Source organism: Leptodactylus fuscus, chromosome 4 (genome assembly GCF_031893055.1).
Source record: "Leptodactylus fuscus isolate aLepFus1 chromosome 4, aLepFus1.hap2, whole genome shotgun sequence".
Lineage (NCBI taxonomy): Eukaryota > Metazoa > Chordata > Amphibia > Anura > Leptodactylidae > Leptodactylus > Leptodactylus fuscus.
In genome coordinates, this window is record NC_134268.1 from 170537098 (window position 1) to 170551574 (window position 14477).

Genomic DNA, 14477 nt, shown 5'->3' on the forward strand with positions numbered 1-14477 from the left:
GTATTAGCTAGATGGTGGTCCGGCTTCTCATAATTATGACCCTGGCCTCATTATCCCTTTTACTGATGTAAGCAATGCACTGTTCTCATTTTGCTGGAAGTGCATATATCCAGCTTTTGTTTTCAACATGACAATTCTGGATTTGTAAACGGTGTCATATTTCCATTGAAATTCTTGGACGTGGCTCTCATCGTGGCATTTTTCCAATCATGTGCAAAGTTCACATGCAAACTTCAGAGAGATACAATATATCAGGCTTATAATAAACAGTCTGCTGTATATGTTTGCAGGAACATCAAAGGATCGATTTAGTATCTCGCTTTCGCTTATTCTAGGTTGTAAATGTAATGCTTAACAGTTCAGGACAGTGTTGCCACACTGATACCAGCGCAGTTGAACTTTTTTCTCTAGCCCCCACCCTTAGGTGCACTTTGGGAAAGTAAAGGAAAAAAAAATCTAAAGGTAACCCCTGCTTATAGGTAGCTAATGCTGCATTCACAGTACAGTTTGAGTCTCAGTATGAGATGTAAGGAGATGTCTTTTGTATAGATTCATATGGTGATCTTAGTTGAAGTCTGCAGTTATGTTCTACTGAGATGACCAGTGACTTATGTCTGTGTACACTTGTGGCAGGCCAGCCATTCCAGTTAGTGGACGGAGAAAGACCAGGAGCAATCGCAGGTGAATTTGTTATGGCTAATGGACAGGGCTAGGTGTTACACAGGGGGAATACACAGGAGCAGAGGGGGTCAGAAACCACAAGGTGTGAACTAGAGTTGATTGCACTTGATAAAGGGCTTGGAAACACGCCATAATGGTCTTTTTATACCATTGTTTCAATAAAAGGATTTAGGAGAAGAATTTCTGGATCTTGTCGTGTTATATCCCAGTGAGCGCAGATCTCCTGTTTTGAGACCATTGGTATTTCTCCGTCCACTGTATCCTCCCGATTCGCCAGTGTCTGCAGGGTGGTCCGCTGCCACTCTCATCTGGATTACTGATTCTAAGCTAACATACAGTCCTATGAAAAAGTTTGGGCACCCCTATTAATCTTAATCATTTTTAGTTCTAAATATTTTGGTGTTTGCAGCAGCCATTTCAGTTTGATATATCTAATAACTGATGGACACAGTAATATTTCAGGATTGAAATGAGGTTTATTGTACTAACAGAAAATGTGCAATATGCATTAAACCAAAATTTGACCGGTGCAAAAGTATGGGCACCTCAACAGAAAAGTGACATTAATATTTAGTAGATCCTCCTTTTGCAAAGATAACAGCCTCTAGTCGCTTCCTGTAGCTTTTAATCAGTTCCTGGATCCTGGATAAAGGTATTTTGGACAAACAATTCAAGTTCAGTTAAGTTAGATGGTCGCCGAGCATGGACAGCCCGCTTCAAATCATCCCACAGATGTTCAATGATATTCAGGTCTGGGGACTGGGATGGCCATTCCAGAACATTGTAATTGTTCCTCTGCATGAATGCCTGAGTTGATTTGGAGCGGTGTTTTGGATCATTGTCTTGCTGAAATATCCATCCCCGGCGTAACTTCAACTTCGTCACTGATTCTTGAACATTATTCTCAAGAATCTGCTGATACTGAGTGGAATCCATGCGACCCTCAACTTTAACAAGATTCCCGGTGCCGGCATTGGCCACACAGCCCCAAAGCATGATGGAACCTCCACCAAATTTTACAGTGGGTAGCAAGTGTTTTTCTTGGAATGCTGTTTCTTTTTGGACGCCATGCATAACGCCTTTTTTTATAACCAAACAACTCAATCTTTGTTTCCAAAATGAAGTTGGCTTCTCCAAATGTGCTTTTTCATACCTCAGGCAACTCTATTTGTGGCGTATGTGCAGAAACGGCTTCTTTCTCATCACTCTCCCATACAGCTTCTCCTTGTGCAAAGTGCGCTGTATTGTTACCGATGCACAGTGACACCATCTGCAGCAAGATGATGCTGCAGCTCTTTGGAGGTGGTCTGTGGATTGTCCTTGACTGTTCTCACCATTCTTCTTCTCTGCCTTTCTGATATTTTTCTTGGCCTGCCACTTCTGGGCTTAACAAGAACTGTCCCTGTGGTCTTCCATTTCCTTACTATGTTCCTCACAGTGGAAACTGACAGGTTAAATCTCTGAGACAATGTTTTGTATCCTTCCCCTGAACAACTATGTTGAACAATCTTTGTTTTCAGATCATTTGAGAGCGGGCTGTCCATGTTCGGCGACCATCTAACTTAACTGAACTTGGATTGTTTTGTAGAAAGAAATGGTCCAAAATACCTTCATCCAGGATCCAGGAACTGATTAAAAGCTACAGGAAGCAACTAGAGGCTGTTATCTTTGCAAAAGGAGGATGTACTAAATATTAATGTCACTTTTCTGTTGAGGTGCCCATATTTTTGCACCGGTCAAATTTTGGTTTAATGCATATTGCACATTTTCTGTTAGTACAATAAACCTCATTTCAATCCTGAAATATTACTGTGTCCATCAGTTATTAGATATATCAAACTGAAATGGCTGTTGCAAACACCAAAATATTTAGAACTAAAAATGATTAAGATTAATAGGGGTGCCCAAACTTTTTCATAGGACTGTAGGTGTTGTGACAAACTCACAACCCCAAAAGGTGAGAGGCCATCTGGGCAATTACTATGCATTCATCCACCACATATTGGTTAATACTACACTTAATGGCGCTCGGTGTCTCTTCTTTTTTCCTTTTTTTCACTACTGTTCTTAGTTTCAGTAATAATAATAATAATAATAATAAATTAACCTTCATAGTCTGCAGCTGAATTCTACCTGTTAAAACTGTCAGGATTCTTAAACTATATTGCAAAGCTGAATTCTGGTCTATTTTAACAACTTATTGGGAGCCTTCACACGATGTAACGCTGCGCTCATTCTGATCATAAAAACACGTTATACGACATACGTGCGCTCCCCATTGAAATCAATGGGAGGCTTTTTTCCCTATGCTTTCAATGGGATACGCGCGTAATACATTGAAAGCATAGGGAAAAAAAGCCTCCCATTGATTTCAATGGGGAGCGCACGTATGCCGGCTCCTATTCAAGTCAATGGGAGCTGCTTTTTATGCACTCATTCTGAACGTGTTTTTACGATCAGATTGAGCGTAGCGTTACATCGTGTGAAGGCTCTCTTAGTATGGTGCTCTTGTGTGGTGACCACTTGCATTGCTTTTGTATATCATTATTCCTGGTACATGGATCACTCATATGACCATGTATGAACTTTGTACGGGTCTTTAATGTGCGGTGCCTCTCCATGACATGGTATTCTCACATACATGCAACTATGGTATGCAAAGACCAATAATAAGGCATATGTTGAAACCTGACATGTTCAGGATCTGTGAGAAAAAAAGATCTCTGTGTATTATCAGCGACACAGGGAAATAGAGTATGGACCTAGAATGCTGGCCAGCATCATCTTATATGGGTATTGCGATCTCTGGCATACTATTATAACACATTTCACAGTTTTCTGTTTAATGCTCTGTTTGCTGAAATAATTCACAAGTCTTCCAGGACAAAAAGTATTTCTCATTCACTTCTGAAGTAATAAAACATGTCAGACATGAAAGCCGTACCTAATAAATTTACACTAATACTTTATTTATGCCGTATTAGCTTGATATTTAGACTGTGTATATATGAAGCTCGATACAGAATACAGTATTATACAGAATTTAAAATTTGTGTTAATTATTCATTTAATGTCTGAATAGATCAGTTTTTCTGATTCTGAACTCCAAATCCCTTTATACAGTAGATAGAAGTTTTAAACAGAACTTATCAGCTTCCAGAGGGAACCAATATGGTAACTTAGACTCAAACCTTTGAAAGTTATATCTATGTAGAGAATTTAGAGCTTTGTATCTGAAAAAGAGAACCCGACCCCTAGAAAGATTTGTTAAAATATTAGCACAGAATTAAGGATCATAAAAGGACATGATTATAGATTATTTTTCATGTAACATGCGTTTTCCTATTATCTATCTCAGATTTGTGGAGATCTGACTCTCGGCACAAACCTGAGCAATCATTGGACACAGTTGCAATACCTTCCTTAGGGTGGGTTCACACCAGCGCCCGATCTCCGCTTTGTGGGTTTCCGTCTTCTGCCGACAGGAGACGGAAACTCGTCTTTCAGTGTCCGCCCGTGAGCGCTAGTGAGCGTCTTCTGATCTCCGCGGCGAAACCGTTTTTTTAACCAGACACAAAGTCCTGCATGTCCGACTTTCTGTCCAACAGAAGACGATCACGGGCAGACACTTTGCAAATCCATTCAAGCTAATGGGTTTGAAAGCTGCCTGCCGGTTTCCGTCTCCTGTCCAGTTTCTCAGGCAGGAAACGGAAACCTGCAAAGCAGAGATCGGGCGCTGGTGTGCACCCGCCCTTAATCTGGACATCTGGATGATGGAGCATGCCATGATTTAAATTTTTACACATTAATAGAATTTGTCATACCAAACTCATTGGAGGTACAATATGGGTGCAAATGCTGCAGAGGTATAGTAAGGCTCTCCTAGATATCTGTGGGTACTGTATTGCATCTTTTCAGCAACTAAATGGTTGTACATAACTATTGCATGGTCATATACATAAAACCTATGTCTGACTAAAATGCATTTCTTATTCTGTGCCGAGACATAGAAGGGTAGCATAGAATTTGAGAATTTTAGTTCGGTGAGGATGTTCTTTTGGTAATACAAGTATTAACAAATTATGTAAGCATTTCCCTTAAATAGAGTTGTAAACTTATCAATAAGGGGTTCACATGAGCGCTAATACCATGCTTGATATGCGAAATGTGGCATGTGCAGTTTGCATAATTCATGTACTAAAATAACTTTGGACAAGTCACAGCAATTTGTGCAGTTAAATTAAACAACATGTCACTTGCATTATTATAGTTTATATATAGTGTAACATTAGATCTCTTGTATAGAAAGTATTCACTAATCATATCGCAAATCTATCGCTTTGGTCATTGTACGTGCAATTAACTTTTTGCTGGAAATTGTCCAATTTATATTGTGCAGCTGCAAAAATACAATAAAAATGTTTCCCACAATTGTTCCCTATTCATTCACCAAATTCATTACATGAGTATGGGCTGTATAATTCTACACTGAGTGATATGACTATTGTCATTAGACTTTGACATTACTTTTATATTTAGTCATGTGTTTATACTTGCCTTTTATCAGTTTTTTTTCTAGCATTGGCTAGCCCACTGGAGGGCATCTTTGAGCATTTGTAGATCTTATCTCTTCTTGTACCTGCTTCTCAATACTTTTTGGTGCCCTTGATGGTGTGGTTTGCAGGTGAGGTTTGCAGCACAGTTTGCCTAGTTGACAGGATTTTTTGAGTGACAAAGTAATATAAAGTCACAATAACCTAAAGAGGACCTTCCACATTCTATAAACCTCAGAAAATCAGCCACTCCCACTTACAAAGTAACATAGGAGTGGCTACTTAACTCTATAGCAACTGGCAAAACACTGAATAGGTGGAGAGCCAATATTAGTATGGTAATAATCCTATCCTATCCTACTATAAACCTCAGAACATCAGCCACTCCCACTTACAAAGTAACATAGGAGTGTGAAAGTTTGTGTGTTTGGATGTTTGTTCCTCAATCACGCAAAAACGGCTGAACGAGTTTGAATGAAATTTGGCACATAGATAGTTTGTAACCTCGATTAAAACATAGGCTACTTTTTATCCCGGTAAAGGACATGGCTTCACGACTGTTATGAATTTATGTTCACATACTATATTACACTGCTCCTGCAGCACCTTATCTCAGCTTCTGATAAAGCCAGGGCTGTTATCGCTCTGTGTAACCACACGCTAACCCTCAGTGGATCCTGTGCATGCATTTGTATATTATTTGATTTGCTCCAGGCAACATGCTGACACACTGGATGGGCAAACACCTTTAATCCAATTTTAAACATGCCGGGAAAAAGAAAATCTAATTTGTCACAAACAACGAGAGCTATGAAGAAAGGCAGAAGTCAACAGAATTCTCAAGCGGAATTGAGGGGGATCATCGACGCCAACAACAAACTCATTATATGGCGTCCCAGCGAGCTTCTGAGATGCTGGAGCAATCACAGGCACGGTGTGAGGAACAAGTTCAGCAGCAGGACAGCTTGAGAGCTGCCGAAATGCCAGAGCAGGCAAACCATCAACGGCAGCAATTTGCTGAATATAGGCGGATCATCGACACCAACAACCTGCAGACAAAGTCGCGGGCAGAGGCTAGTCCATTATAAAACATATCACACATCAACACAACAGTTTACTACTAGCAGTGGCCCTGTTGCCGAATGATGCAGACGTAATATGTACATCTCTACCATTATAAGCGCTTTCAACTCCCAACTCTTTCTGTTCTGTGTGTAGAGTCTCAGTGTACCCTAAGAGATGACAGAGGGAAACTTCCTCCAAACAAAGTGGAGACCGGCTAATCCTGCATCATAAAGGAATACATTTAGTCTTTGCAGTGTGAAGTAGGAGACAAAAGTTCAATATCACTTATCACTTGCTTCCTTTAAATAGGGCAGTGTAAGTGCAGTATGATGACACTATGCTTCCTTCTTCTGGCTGTAAAGAGAGACCTAATGGGTAATGTGTGCTGCGTTAAGAGAATGACATCAAACAAGACAGGTATACACAAGAGCTTCTACATTGTTCTTTAATGCTTGTGCTGCTCTATATAGTAATAATATTCCCAGAGTGCTTCTTTAGCATTTAAACCCTTGTTTCTTAGTGAAAGATTCTGGAGAAGCTGCATTTGAACTTGTAAGAGTACCCTTGGCCTGCGTGACAAATATCACTAACATACCAACTTCAACAAGAAAATAGATGACTATTTCAGTCACAGGAAATGGCATGAAACCGCGCTGACTACAATATACAATTATGAGATAAATCTATGTGGTATCTGCGTGAATGGACCCTTTTCAACTTGTATCACAACAGATTAATATATTATTTCATGGAAAATGCATGACAGTGCCATAAGCATGGGAAAAGAGATGCAGAGAATTCTGTTTGCCTAGTGGCTAAAAGACCATTTCTTTGTAAGGATAACCCTAGAAGCATGGATTCTGTAGGAGAAACACCTCTGCATGGCATACAGTATACAGAACCCTTGTGCTGTATATAGCAAAAATACCTCTAGACTCCTGTACATTTCTGTGCATAAGGCATAACCAATAGTGTTCAGCATAGCAATAATATGTATCACAGCTGGGATTTTGTTCTTTTTGGAATAGATTTACTGGTTTGGTTAAACCTCGCATCATAGCATTAAGGCTTGTTGAAAAAGTCGTGCATGATGTTTAAGGGGGCTGCCCCTGGACGGCAGCAAGCAGAGGCACTGTTTTCCTATTTACATTTTGGAAAACAGATTTGCATATTTTTTCCCATAATCCCCCAGTGGAACGAAAATGGCTTTGTAAGTCTCCATACGTCTGTGAAGGTGCTCACTCCTTAGGGAGTGATGTTATCCCCTGATATTCACTTTATAATACATTCTTACATTTTAGAATGCTGGCAATATGTAGAAATAAATAAGTAAAAAACTTATTAAACTAAGATAAACATTTAGATCGACCATGAGAATGACAAATTACTGAATTATTAAATATAAATATTAAATGGAATTTTTTCTTTTCTACTTTGCAGATTACACACCTCATCCACACAGAAGTCTACAGCATCTTTCAAATGAGGTACGGATTCTTGTGCGTTATTACCTGACAGTCTGGCATTACAATCTATGATATCTTGTTTTTCATTGAACCAGTAAAGCATGCTTATATCATGTGTGTTTTTTGTATTGTGATATACAGCTGTGTTAATAGTAGTGTGTCATCTATATTATAGCAGCGCTTTAGCTTGGGACCACCTGCTAATTATTAAAGGGGTCTTTCCAATGATAAAATTTAAGCCCTTTCCACAGAAAGAAGTGAATGGAGAGGAGGCCGTGCATGCACACTAGCGCTCCATTCACAAAAAACACTGAAGGGAACTCGAGAGCTCGGGATCTCTTGATCACTGGGTGACCCAGCGGGTTGTCTTTTTGTTAGACTGGATAGGCTTTATTTGGAAGTTTGGAAGTCTGCTATTTGTCAGCACAAAATGAAGTTGTCTATGGAGTACCAGTGGTCAGCCCCACCATGTCCCTGTAAAGCAGTGGTGATCATGCATCCAAGGATAGTCAGTTATACTCTATGAGAAATACCTCACAATTACCCCAATCCAAATCTATTCTATGCATAACATTAGTAAGATAAGTAGACCTCTATGGAGCTCGGGGAGGTGTAATATATATATATATATATATATATATATATATATATATACAGTCCTATGAAAAAGTTTGGGCACCCTTATTAATCTTAATTAGAGATGAGCGAACACTAAAATGTTCGAGGTTCGAAATTCGATTCGAACAGCCGCTCACTGTTCGAGTGTTCGAATGGGTTTCGAACCCCATTATAGTCTATGGGGAACATAAACTCGTTAAGGGGGAAACCCAAATTCGTGTCTGGAGGGTCACCAAGTCCACTATGACACCCCAGGAAATGATACCAACACCCTGGAATGACACTGGGATAGCAGGGGAAGCATGTCTGGGGGCATAAAAGTCACTTTATTTCATGGAAATCCCTGTCAGTTTGCGATTTTCGCAAGCTAACTTTTCCCCATAGAAATGCATTGGCCAGTGCTGATTGGCCAGAGTACGGAACTCGACCAATCAGCGCTGGCTCTGCTGGAGGAGGCGGAGTCTAAGATCGCTCCACACCAGTCTCCATTCAGGTCCGACCTTAGACTCCGCCTCCTCCGGCAGAGCCAGCGCTGATTGGCCGAAGGCTGGCCAATGCATTCCTATGCGAATGCAGACTTAGCAGTGCTGAGTCAGTTTTGCTCAACTACACATCTGATGCACACTCGGCACTGCTACATCAGATGTAGCAATCTGATGTAGCAGAGCCGAGGGTGCACTAGAACCCCTGTGCAAACTCAGTTCACGCTAATAGAATGCATTGGCCAGCGCTGATTGGCCAATGCATTCTATTAGCCCGATGAAGTAGAGCTGAATGTGTGTGCTAAGCAAACACATTCAGCACTGCTTCATCACGCCAATACAATGCATTAGCCAGTGCTGATTGGCCAGAGTACGGAATTCGGCCAATCAGCGCTGGCCAATGCATTCTATTAGCCCGATGAAGTAGAGCTGAATGTGTGTGCTAAGCACACACATTCAGCACTGCTTCATCACGCCAATACAATGCATTAGCCAGTGCTGATTGGCCAGAGTACGGAATTCGGCCAATCAGCGCTGGCTCTGCTGGAGGAGGCGGAGTCTAAGATCGCTCCACACCAGTCTCCATTCAGGTCCGACCTTAGACTCCGCCTCCTCCGGCAGAGCCAGCGCTGATTGGCCGAAGGCTGGCCAATGCATTCCTATGCGAATGCAGACTTAGCAGTGCTGAGTCAGTTTTGCTCAACTACACATCTGATGCACACTCGGCACTGCTACATCAGATGTAGCAATCTGATGTAGCAGAGCCGAGGGTGCACTAGAACCCCTGTGCAAACTCAGTTCACGCTAATAGAATGCATTGGCCAGCGCTGATTGGCCAATGCATTCTATTAGCCCGATGAAGTAGAGCTGAATGTGTGTGCTAAGCACACACATTCAGCACTGCTTCATCACGCCAATACAATGCATTAGCCAGTGCTGATTGGCCAGAGTACGGAATTCGGCCAATCAGCGCTGGCTCTGCTGGAGGAGGCGGAGTCTAAGATCGCTCCACACCAGTCTCCATTCAGGTCCGACCTTAGACTCCGCCTCCTCCAGCAGAGCCAGCGCTGATTGGCCGAATTCCGTACTCTGGCCAATCAGCACTGGCTAATGCATTGTATTGGCGTGATGAAGCAGTGCTGAATGTGTGTGCTTAGCACACACATTCAGCTCTACTTCATCGGGCTAATAGAATGCATTGGCCAATCAGCGCTGGCCAATGCATTCTATTAGCGTGAACTGAGTTTGCACAGGGGTTCTAGTGCACCCTCGGCTCTGCTACATCAGATTGCTACATCTGATGTAGCAGTGCCGAGTGTGCATCAGATGTGTAGTTGAGCAAAACTGACTCAGCACTGCTAAGTCTCTGCATTCGCATAGGAATGCATTGGCCAGCCTTCGGCCAATCAGCGCTGGCTCTGCCGGAGGAGGCGGAGTCTAAGGTCGGACCTGAATGGAGACTGGTGTGGAGCGATCTTAGACTCCGCCTCCTCCAGCAGAGCCAGCGCTGATTGGTCGAGTTCCGTACTCTGGCCAATCAGCGCTGGCCAATGCATTCTATTAGCCCGATGAAGTAGAGCTGAATGTGTGTGCTTAGCACACACATTCAGCTCTACTTCATCAGGCTAATAGAATACATTGGCCAATCAGCGCTGGCCAATGCATTCTATTAGCTTGATGAAGCAGAGTGTGCACAAGGGTTCAAGCGCACCCTCGGCTCTGATGTAGCAGAGCTGAGGGTGCACAAGGGTTCAAGTGCACCCTCGGCTCTCCTACATCAGAGCCGAGGGTGCGCTTGAACCCTTGTGCAGCCTCGGCTCTGCTACATCAGAGCCGAGGGTGCGCTTGAACCCTTGTGCACACTCTGCTTCATCAAGCTAATAGAATGCATTGGCCAGCACTGATTGGCCAGAGTACGGAATTCGGCCAATCAGCGCTGGCCAATGCATCCCTATGGGAAAAAGTTTATCTCACAAAAATCACAATTACACACCCGATAGAGCCCCAAAAAGTTATTTTTAATAACATTCCCCCCTAAATAAAGGTTATCCCTAGCTATCCCTGCCTGTACAGCTATCCCTGTCTCATAGTCACAAAGTTCACATTCTCATATGACCCGGATTTGAAATCCACTATTCGTCTAAAATGGAGGTCACCTGATTTCGGCAGCCAATGACTTTTTCCAATTTTTTTCAATGCCCCCAGTGTCGTAGTTCCTGTCCCACCTCCCCTGCGCTGTTATTGGTGCAAAAAAGGCGCCAGGGAAGGTGGGAGGGGAATCGAATTTTGGCGCACTTTACCACGTGGTGTTCGATTCGATTCGAACATGGCGAACACCCTGATATCCGATCGAACATGTGTTCGATAGAACACTGTTCGCTCATCTCTAATCTTAATCATTTTTAGTTCTAAATATTTTGGTGTTTGCAGCAGCCATTTCAGTTTGATATATCTAATAACTGATGGACACAGTAATATTTCAGGATTGAAATGAGGTTTATTGTACTAACAGAAAATGTGCAATATGCATTAAACCAAAATTTGACCAGTGCAAAAGTATGGGCACCTCAACAGAAAAGTGACATTAATATTTAGTAGATCCTCCTTTTGCAAAGATAACAGCCTCTAGTCGCTTCCTGTAGCTTTTAATCAGTTCCTGGATCCTGGATGAAGGTATTTTGGACCATTCCTCTTTACACAACAATTCAAGTTCAGTTAAGTGTGATGGTCGCCGAGCATGGACAGCCCACTCTCAAATGATCTGAAAACAAAGATTGTTCAACATAGTTGTTTAGGGGAAGGATACAAAAAGTTTTCTCAGAGATTTAACCTGTCAGTTTCCACTGTGAGGAACATAGTAAGGAAATGGAAGACCACAGGGACAGTTCTTGTTAAGCCCAGAAGTGGCAGGCCAAGAAAAATATCAGAAAGGCAGAGAAGAAGAATGGTGAGAACAGTCAAGGACAATCCACAGACCACCTCCAAAGAGCTGCAGCATCATCTTGCTGCAGATGGTGTCACTGAGCATCGGTCAACTATACAGCGCACTTTGCACAAATAGAAGCTGTATGGGAGAGTGATGAGAAAGAAGCCGTTTCTGCAAGCACGCCACAAACAGTTGCCTGAGGTATGCAAAAGCACATTTGGACAAGCCAGCTTCATTTTGGAAGAAGGTGGACTGATGAAACAAAGATTGAGTTGTTTGCTCATACAAAAAGGAGTTATGAATGGCATCCAAAAAAACAGCATTCCAAGAAAAACACTTGCTACCCACTGTAAAATTTGGTGGAGGTTCCATCATGCTTTGGGGCTGTGTGGCCAATGCCGGCACCGGGAATCTTGTTAAAGTTGAGGGTCGCATGGATTCCACTCAGTATCAGCAGATTCTTGAGAATAATGTTCAAGAATCAGTGACGAAGTTGAAGTTACACCGGGGATGGATATTTCAGCAAGACAATGATCCAAAACTCCGCTCCAAATCGACTCAGGCATTCATGCAGAGGAACAATTACAATATTCTGGAATGGCCATCCCAGTCCCCAGACCTGAATATCATTGAACATCTGTGGGATGATTTGAAGCGGGCTGTCCATGCTCGGCGACCATCTAACTTAACTGAACTTGAATTTTGTAAAGAGGAATGGTCCAAAATACCTTCATCCAGGATCCAGGAACTGATTAAAAGCTACAGGAAGCGACTAGAGGCTGTTATCTTTGCAAAAGGAGGATCTACTAAATATTAATGTCACTTTTCTGTTGAGGTGCCCATACTTTTGCACTGGTCAAATTTTGGTTTAATGCATATTGCACATTTTCTGTTAGTACAATAAACTTCATTTCAATCCTGAAATATTACTGTGTCCATCAGTTATTAGATATATCAAACTGAAATGGCTGCTGCAAACACCAAAATATTTAGAACTAAAAATGATTAAGATTAATAGGGGTGCCCAAACTTTTTCATAGGACTGTATATATATTTTTTAAAAAAACATACTCACCTGTCCCCATTCTGCTGCTGGTATCTTGTGCCACTTTGTGCCAGTCTGGTGCCATGTCCTTGTCGATGAAATTCATGACTGCCTCAACCATGCAGGACTCCTGCCAACGAGGACACAACATAAGACTGAATACACGCTGGCAGCAACATCAGAACACCATGGACAGTTGATTTTGCTTTTTTATGTTATACCTCAGGTTTCTGCAGTTCCTGGACAATCCCTTTAATACAAATTTGGGACAAATAATATATCCTAAATGTTTCTGGTGGGAAAGCCCACTAATTCATAAAGTTTTGTCAGTCAGTAAAGCTTGTGCAGACTTTTTTCATCAGCACTGGAACATTTCCACAGCGGAAAAATGTAATTAGCCTTCGCTTCTGTGTAATATCTCTGAAGACATGATTATGTCCGAGAAGCAATTAGACACATTTCACTTTAACATGGCTATTACATTAATTGCCATAGAAATTATATGGCAAATTATTATTTTGGCATTAATTAACTCATCATTTTCATATTAATTCTGATCATTTGTAAGTTTGACGGGAATTACTAAGTGCTACGTAAAGCAGGAATTGCCTTGTATCATATTATGTTGATATATTTAGTGATGAGCATTTCTTTTTGCAGATAGTATAATATGAGAGTCCTCTAATAAAAGTGCCATAATTAGCTACGTATCATTACAGAATTTGTAGCAAGTTTCATGACCTAAGCATCCGGTACCTAAAGGCCCACAGCAAAATTTCATCTTTTAGAAGTCAAAAGTTCGCCTTTCGTGTTCAGAAGTTGAAATCTATGGGATACTTGCAACAATTCCAAAAGGAATACTGACCCAATGCAATGGTCAAATATAGACAAACCCACTGAACCTCTTGCTGTTTTTATTGGAACCCAGCCTAAAGGCGTTTTCTAGCATGATAAAAATATTTAGGAAATAGGCAGAATGGCTTAAGAAATACCCACTAATCACTAGTTCCCTGCTATTCCTTGTCCTATTTCCTGGACCTGTCCTTGACCTGGCCTTTGAAATGCCCACTCAGCCAGTCACTATAGGGAACCCAGTATAAGCCTTTGAATCCCAGTGGCACATAACCAGAATTTTGTACCAGTATTTGCAAACCAAAACCACAAGTGGGGCCTACAGAGAAAAAGATGTAGTGGAAAAATTTGTATATTGTCTGTGTTGGACCCACTTTTGGTTTTTGGTTTCTATTGACCATGTGAAAGCAGTGTAATGCTTATCTTCTTTTTTTATCCCATTTTTTGCCTTTGACCATAAATTTGATCTCACTGGAAATCTCCTTTAGCTAAAGAAATTTATATAGTAAATTTTTTCTCATTTCCAGCCGTGTAACTCATAAAGATCCTCCAAATTTTGTATAGTCTCTCCGTCCCTTAGTTAGTATGTTGGATGGTATTGAGCTGATCGTTTCAGCTTTTTGTCACTTCAATCAGGTTGCTGAGTTAAGCTTATTATATACTGCTAGAAAGCTGACAGTGTGCTGAATTTGATACATGCCTTGGTGGCAGAGATATCATTGCCGTTAGATTCCACACTGATATCCCTCCACTGTCAGAAAAGCCAGCCGTACAAAATAGTGTCATCAC

General features: G+C 41.5%; 1 protein-coding gene across 1 annotated transcript in view; it reads left to right on the top strand.

The window, feature by feature from the left end:
- The window catches only part of THRB (thyroid hormone receptor beta), a 256789-nt gene that overhangs the window by 137460 nt on the left and 104852 nt on the right, over nucleotides 1-14477 (top strand). The window contains exon 3 of the mRNA XM_075271371.1: nucleotides 7740-7786. The gene's annotated coding sequence lies outside the window, so the exon portion shown is untranslated. The remainder of the gene's footprint in view (nucleotides 1-7739; nucleotides 7787-14477) is intronic.